The sequence below is a fragment of the Gekko japonicus genome, unplaced genomic scaffold (genome assembly GCF_001447785.1).
Source record: "Gekko japonicus isolate JY-2015 unplaced genomic scaffold, Gekko_japonicus_V1.1 scaffold2426, whole genome shotgun sequence".
NCBI lineage: Eukaryota > Metazoa > Chordata > Lepidosauria > Squamata > Gekkonidae > Gekko > Gekko japonicus.
Window position 1 is genome coordinate 236,875 of NW_015173749.1, and position 8,082 is coordinate 244,956.

Consider the following 8,082-nt stretch of genomic DNA (forward strand, 5'->3'; position numbering starts at 1 on the left):
GAAGGAAGAATTCTACGAAAGTGTGAAGACTTAGATGTCTACTGCCAGCAGCGGCCCCTCCCCCACCCTCCCGTGGGTATCTCATCTGATTTGGAACTGATCTTGGCTGGACCCAGAGGTGGCTCCTGAGAGACGATGGCTCTGTCACCCCCATTAGCCTCTGGTTGCAAAATCTGCTCTTCTTGGTACGACCCCTCTTTCCAGCTGCCCTTCGGCCCCTCAGTGTGGAATTCCTCACCTCACGCAGACATTGTGTTCTGTTGATAACACATCCAGCCTGAACACTGAGATTCTTGTGAACATTCTATGACATCGCAGCATCTCAACCAAAAGCTTTTAGGAAATAGCCCAAACTCTGGCCCATTGCATTTCAAGTAGACACAACAATTCACGGCCATGTATTACTTTAAAGTCAAAAAGAGACAGTGCATTGGAGGAGGAAGGAACGCAGCAACCCCTAAGCCCCAGACAGCGTCAAAATCACTGCAGATTATATGCCACATTAAGCACAGTATATAAATGAATTTGCTTAGCTTTTTAAAAAGATTAGCACTTCAGTTGCAAATATTAAAGTTTGTTTCTTATTAATACTAATGGTTCAAATATCAGGGCAAAACCAAAATCAACCCAAATCTATTAGGGGAAAAAATCCAATCAAAAGAGATGGAAACCAGAAGCCACTGCCAGAAAGATTAGGTGGAACAAAAAACAAGAGTTGAAGGTGGCAGAAGCTCTTTGCGTGGGACAGAAGATCCCTAGAATCTTTTGAGTAGATTCTCTTCATTCTCTTCTTATGTGTCAGGTACTGCAACCCTGGTGGAGTTGTCCGACCCCTGGTCGCTTCCTGATGTTGCTTTGTAGCCACGCTCTGCCCGACTACGTTTCCTCATGTAGAAGGCGACCCTGGCCCCCAGCAGAATGGCAGCGAGGACCCCGACAACGACTCCCAGAATGAGCAGCAAGTTGGATGCCGGCTCCTCCCAGGCCAAGTCCAGGGGCTCCGGCAGGCTGTCGTGTCCCACCCGGCACCAGTAGCGGCCCTTCTCCTTGGGGTCAACATCGATGCTGAGCCAGGTGTGGTAGGTCCCATCTGAGTTGGGGACGACACCCCCCGTCATGGTCCCCACCCTCCGGTCCTCCCCATCCTTCATCCAGGTGACCTCAATATCCTTCGAGTAGAAGCTGTAGAGCTGGCAGGAGAGGGTCTCCTGTCCATCATGGCCCTTCTTGCATGCCACCCTTGTCATTGGGGCCTCTGTCCTCAGCAGGGTCTCGTTGCCGTAGCCCAGGTACCTCCGCAGCCACTCCACGCATTCCTCCTCCAGGTAGTCCTTCATGCGCTGGGCCACCTGGGCCTCGCCCTCCCACCGCCTCTTGGTCTCCTGGGCCTGGGGCACACGGGCCATCCAGGTGATGGTCTCCCTGTCGAGGGCGATGAAGTCCTCCCCGTCATAGGCATACCGCATGTTCCCCCGACGAGCTGCCCCTCCGGCCCCACCTGACAGGCCATAATGGGCTGTATTGGCTTAGTGGATTGGAAGTGGTGGTGCAGTGAAATAACTAATAACAAATAACTGAAGAACAGTATGGGATGGGACTTGGGAAAACATATATGCAACAAGGCATTCGTATCAATATGGCTGCCTCCCTTTACTTTGCTTTGGCCCCTTGGTAGGAATTCTTGATTAAATCAGTGATGAAATTGTCCAGGACTCTGCCTGTTGAAATTGGCTAGCTTTGGAAAATAACGGGTGGGGAGGGAGATATAATTTACATGACAGTACATAATTCAATTCTGCCCAAAGAGGGAAGCATTAAAATCAAGGCTGGAAAAGCCATGTGTGTTCTAAGGGCAAGGTATGCATCATGCAATTGTATGAGTAAGCAAATGCACAAGGCACATGCTTTTTTCCAAAGTAACTCTTCATGAACAACATCCATCCACTAACTGAACTCTGCCCACTCAATTAATTGAAGAATCCTGAATCCCATCCAATCAGCCACCAAGGCTGTGAGATATGTTTTTTAAAATGTATATGAAGTATGACTATACTTGCACAGAAGAAGTGCCATGCCATTGGTAAATGATTGGCTCCACAGCAGGTTCTGAGCTGCATGTTTTGTGATAAATGATAATATAAGAAGAAGGAGGAGATTGGATTTATACCCTGCCCTTCACTACCTGAAGGAGTCTCAGAGCGGCTTACAATCCCTTTCCCTTCCCCTCCCCACAACAGATACCCTGTGAGGTAGGTGGGGCTGAGAGAGCTCTCTCGTGAACTGCCCTTGAGAGAACAGCTCTGAAAGAACTTATGACTGACCCAAGGTCACACCAGCAGCTGCATGTGGAGAAGTGGGGAATCAAACCCGGTTCTCCCAGATGCTCTTAACCACTACACCAAACTGGCCTCCATATACCAAATGTCAGTAACTGGAGCTGCCAGGTTAGACTCCTGGGCCTGGCTGCCCTCCAGAGCTCTTTGTAGGAAGTCTCTGTGGCCTCAGTACCAGGAAATGTGGGGGTTAAACTCACCCTATGTCCTCTCTCTGCCATGTTGGGCCTCTTGACAGCCTATCAGAGAGAGCTTGGGCACGCCCTCCTTGGCCTTGTGTTGAGTCACTACTAAATACTCCACTGCAAAAAAAAGAAATGTAGTATAACCAACCATGAGTAAACTGAATAATGTATAAAATACTGACATTATGAGAAGTATACGTTTTAAGTACTCACAAGAGTAGCAGCATGTCCCTTCTCATTCATCCGCTTTCTTCTGGCAGGCTCATCAACAAGCAAGGGTAATGAAACGCAATTCCCAGGATGACTTTTTACTTATACTAACCCCAAATATATCTGCCAACTAGCACGTTAGCAATTGGCCTCTTTAGAAATGAGAGAATTTATTGCCACAAAATTAATGTTCTGTTTCACTCCGCAAACTTCACTGTGCAGTCAGATCCTGATTTCCCTTTCCTCCTCTAATCACGAAGCAAGACCTTCCTTTGACACAATTTACTAGGCATGGATAATGTCTAACGGAAAACCGTGGTCTGAATCTGCTCAGGGCATGCCATCGGTAGAAATGAAACCAACATGGCTTCCTCACCATCTGTAGGGACGTCTGGCAAAAACATACAGATGGCCACAAGAAGGAACAAAACACTGTTTTCCTGCCATTTATCTGATGAGCTGAGAGTGGCGTGGATGGGTGTCCCATTCCTCAGTTTGCCCTCACAACAACCCTGTGAAGTAATTTCAGTAATACCTGAAGGTTACCCAGCGAGCTTTGTGATGAGTGGGGATTTGATTACTCATCCAACACTTTAACAGAGCATCCTGGGTCCCAGAACAGTTAGAGTCCAGTAGCACCTTAGAGACTAACCCTCTAAGGTGCTTCTGGACTTGAATATGGCTGTTCTCCTGCAGACCAACATGGCCGCCCTCTGAAACTATCTTCATGGAGCTCAGAACGCTCTTATTTTTAGTACTGGTTTTAATGCATAATGCTGAGTTGGATTATATTGTGTCTACCCACTATCTCAGCTGCTGTTTTTGTTAAAATGGGGTTTAGAAAGGTCCTCAAGGTTCACTAAACTTCCATACTGAGTTTGTAAGAGGTATTTTAAATGGTCTGCTATCCGGTTTCCCACAACCTTATGAAGGAAGGACACATTTAAAAAATAAAGTATGTACCTCAGACATACTTCAAGTAAATATGTTTAGGATCAGGGTGTCGTCTTTTTTTTTTTGGTAAACATTTTTCCTCAGACAAAGCATGTTCTTCTAAACAATATTTCCGGACTACTGATTCATCAGATTTTCTGACAGAACATCTGTGTTGAATAAAATTCTACCTGCATTTTAAATATTCATAGGATTTCATGACTTCTGTGTATTTATAATTTAGTGTATTTTATCAGTTGTTTGCTTTTTTGTTTAGGAAAAGAATCTCTTGGAATATGAGAGGACTTTGTATCTCTTTTTAACCAAGCAAATAAAATAGGGATACAGATGTTAACCAAATGAACTCACCTTTACTACAAAATTCTATCTCAATTTTGGGATGAGAAAGCAGCCAAGTTAGCATCATGTGGTATTTTTCTCCCTCTCTAATCATGGACCACTAATTTGATCTAGTTGTCCAAGATTAACCATTAACCATCAGACTTTGGGGTGGAATAATGTTAAAAGCTCCTGCCTAATTCTTTGTTTGAATGTAATTTAACTGAAGAGAATATGATGATGCACATGGCAAAACCCTAACCAAAGTCCCATGAATATTTCAAATACTGATAGAGTTTTGTAAGTGATGATGGCATACAATGAATCCATGTTTTTCCAGAGATCCAAGGTATCTCCTGAGTATAATAGGATGAAATAGCCCTATGGGAACCAATGCACTGTTCTTGTCAGTAAACAAGCAGCGTTTTATGAAATATCAATAGGCAATACCCAAATGTGAGCTACAGACAATGCCCTTACAAACAGATCATTATGGCCTATTGAGCAAGTAGAGTACATACTGAAAAGGCTCTAAATTGGGGTTTACATGAGAGATTATACAGGCAGTGAAAAGGAATTTACAGTGTCCTGACTCAGTGAAAAGCAATCATTTAGGAAAGTTGTTACATGCGTGAATGAATTGATTGACCACAACCTCCTTGAAAGAGAAGATAAAGTTCTCATGTGAAAATGTGGGAACAGATTTCACATTATTCTAACCCCCCCCCGACAATAAACAAATGCAAAGAACCATCTGTGAGATAGCATAATGAAAATGCAGTAACTATATTCTGGTCTTAGCTAACTGTCAAATGTAGATGGCTGTGATGTGATCATATGAATCCTTCCTGTTCCTAGAAAGTTTACATTTCAATGACAACACGTTTAGCTTTCTGTCTGCAGGGAGCAATGTCATGTCAGCTTTCTACATAGGGTTACCATCTCCATGCTGGGAAACATCTGGAGATTTTGAGGATGAAGCCTGAAGAAAGTGGGGTTTGGGAAGGGGAGGGACTTCAGTGGGGTATAATTCTTTAGAGTCCACCTTCCAAAGTGGCCATATTATCCAGGTGAACTGTCTGTGGCCTGGAGATCAATTGTCATAGTGGGAGATCTCCAGCCACCAGCTGGAGGCTGGCAGCCCTATTTCTAAATGCAGGAGGTTTGGGGAGAAATATTCAGTTGCGTGATTTTGTTTATGTGTTTTTACTGAATTATTTTACAATTTTTAAAAATCGTTTCAGTATTTTAATGTTTTTATGTTCCCCATCTTGGGGACCCTGATGGAGTGGGAAGGCAGCATACAAATATTTTAAATAAAATAAATTGTTCCTACATTCAGAAGTGGGATGGAAACAAGAAAGCTGAACCATATGGTCCATAGAGGTTGATGAGCTAGTTCCATGCCCATGGCCCCCTAGTGTGGACCTGGAAACGGGACTTGACTGATACCCTCCTGCATGTTTTAATCTTTCAAAGAAAGAAAGAAAGAAAGAAAGAAAGAAAGAAAGAAAGAAAGAAAGAAAGAAAGAAAGAAAGAAAGAAAGAAAGAGGAAGGAAGGAAGGAAGGAAGGAAGGAAGGAAGGAAGGAAGGAAGGAAGGAAGGAAGGAAGGAAGGTTATAAAATGGTTTTCAAGACAGTTTTTGTCACTTTGAAACAAAGATCATCTCAGTCAGGACAAGGTTTTGCTCCTCAGTGCCTCAGTTTATTCTCCTCAATAAAAAGAACAATTTATACATTTTTATAATAAGTTAGTATTAATTCTGCCGAGGTGCAAACATCATCATTACTGATCTGAGAGACAAAACAGTAGCCAAGGTAAATATTCCTCTCCAGGGACAACAGCACTGATACCCTCAATGTACAAAGCTGGTGATACATACACAGACTTGGAATATTTTAATCAGAAATACCATACCACCTTCTTTTAATTCTCCAAGCTGCCAGGAAAATCCTGACCTCAGCAATACTCAGTGGATTCAGTATTTTATCATAACACTGTTTTTTTTAAAAAAGTTACCATGTAAAGAACTGAAGAATAAAGGAAAGAAATGGTTTCATGAGCAAGTTGAGTCAGAAATTTGCATAGATCAGATCCATCTTACTCTGTCCTAGAGCTGATTTTAAAATTTCACAGAAAACGTTCCACTTTTAACTGGCACAAATCAAAGACTTGCTCTCCTACATTGTCTTAGGAAATCAAATCCCACTGAAATTGAGATTTTTTTCCCCCTGAGTAAACTAGTCGGGAGCATCAGACTGAACAACCAAAAAATTGTTCCGGGCAGAAAATGAAAATTATGACAAACAAGCTACAGAAAATCCAACCTTTTAAAAATTTAATAATCATGAAGCTAAGTAAATGGATTTTTCTATTAAAAAAATAGTTCAGCTTCCAACTTCTGCTTCATTCTTTGAAGCTGAAGAAAGTGAAGACAAAACACCGCAGTGCTTTAAAATGTGTTCTGAGGGTCACGATTTTGTAAGTGGTTCACTCCGTTTCCCTCAAGCATAACCTGCTAAAAGTGAAGGAGCTGCTTGGGAGTTTCCAGAGGAGAAATGTTTTTTTTTATTCTTACAGCCTGTGAATTGCTCAGAATTCCTGGAGTCTTGATCCAGCAGTTGTGAGAGGCAGCAGAGACAGCGGAGGAGGCAACGCAGAGTTTGCTCAATTTTATTAGGTTTTACTTTTCCACAATATTTCATCAGTCACATCTCTGGGTGTTGTTTTTTTTAGAAGATGAACTGTTCTCTATGGTAGATGGAGTTGTTACCTTTTTAAATACCATCTTTATGAATCTTTTTGTAGACCAATAGTATTCATTTTTAATTTCTTTTGTCTTAAGGCAAAGCTATAGCCGGCCCAATTCAATTCTTTGTGTCTGCTCTAAAACATTCATAGCAAGTACAAGCAACTGCTGGCTGTATCAATGTAAAATCTAGGTTATGGAACAGATTTTTTTAAACCAAATTAGCACATGCAACTCCACAATAAGCATGTGTACTTAGATGAAGGTCCCACTAAATTACATGAGGTTTACTCCCAAGTAATTGTGCAGTGCGATAACTATACCTACTTATATTGTGCTTAGTTGTGACTAATACACCATAGGTTGTAGTCTTTGAACCGTGAATGGAAGGAACCCACAGAACTGATCTCTTGTCTTTCCCTGCAGCTATCTGCTTCTTTCAAAAGGAATGATAAGCTTGGGTGAATGGGGGATTGCAATATGATGATGGATTTAGTGCATTTTTATCCCTCCCTTTATCCAAGGAGCTCAGGGCAATAGAAATGGTTCTTCCTACATATTGTCCTCAGAACAACTGTATCATATAGGCCAAGTGGAGAGGGAATGAGTGGCCCAGGGTCACCCAGTAGGGTTCATGGAAGGCAGGGAGTTGAACCTGAGTCTCCCTAGCCCCAGACCAGTTTCAGTGGGATGAAACTGTTGTAACTCTGCAGAGGAATGCTCTGCTAGTAAAATAAAGTATGAAACTCCATTGCAGATCAGTTTCAAGTACTAACGATTACAGCATGTTAATTATCAAATGCTGTTGTTCATTCGCAGTTGGGTCCGACTCTTCATGACCCCATGGACCACATCACACCAGGCCCTTCTGTCCTCCGTCATCCTCCAGAGTTTGTTCAACTTCATATTCGTTGCATTGATAACACTGTCTAAGGATCTTACTATCAACCTGAGAAAAGCACCAAGTTTGCAGAAAAACAAGATATCTGAGAGAGAGAGGGAGAGAGAGAGAGAGATAGGATTTACCTCCCCAATGATAAAAGGGGTGCCATAGCCTAATTAACCTTACAGGGCTGTTGTGAAAACAGAGGAGCACTTCATCCTGTGAAGAACATCTTCAAATTGAATCAGACTTTATGATGAATCATACTGCTTGCGTGTGTGTGTGTGTATATATATATATACAGAGGTCGATTCGGGGGGATCGCGGGGGATCACAGTTCCCCCGGGTGAGGTGCGGGGGGCGGGGCACATGACAAAACCCCACCCCCCGCTTCCAGCCCTCATTCAGCCAGGAGGAGGCAGGAGAAGAGGGAGGGTAAGTTGCTTCC

The 8,082-nt window shown here is 42.8% G+C and overlaps 1 pseudogene; it reads right to left on the reverse strand.

The window, feature by feature from the left end:
* Positions 1 to 791: 791 nt before the first annotated feature.
* The window catches only part of LOC107120712, a 20,997-nt pseudogene continuing 13,706 nt past the window's right edge, over positions 792 to 8,082 (reverse strand).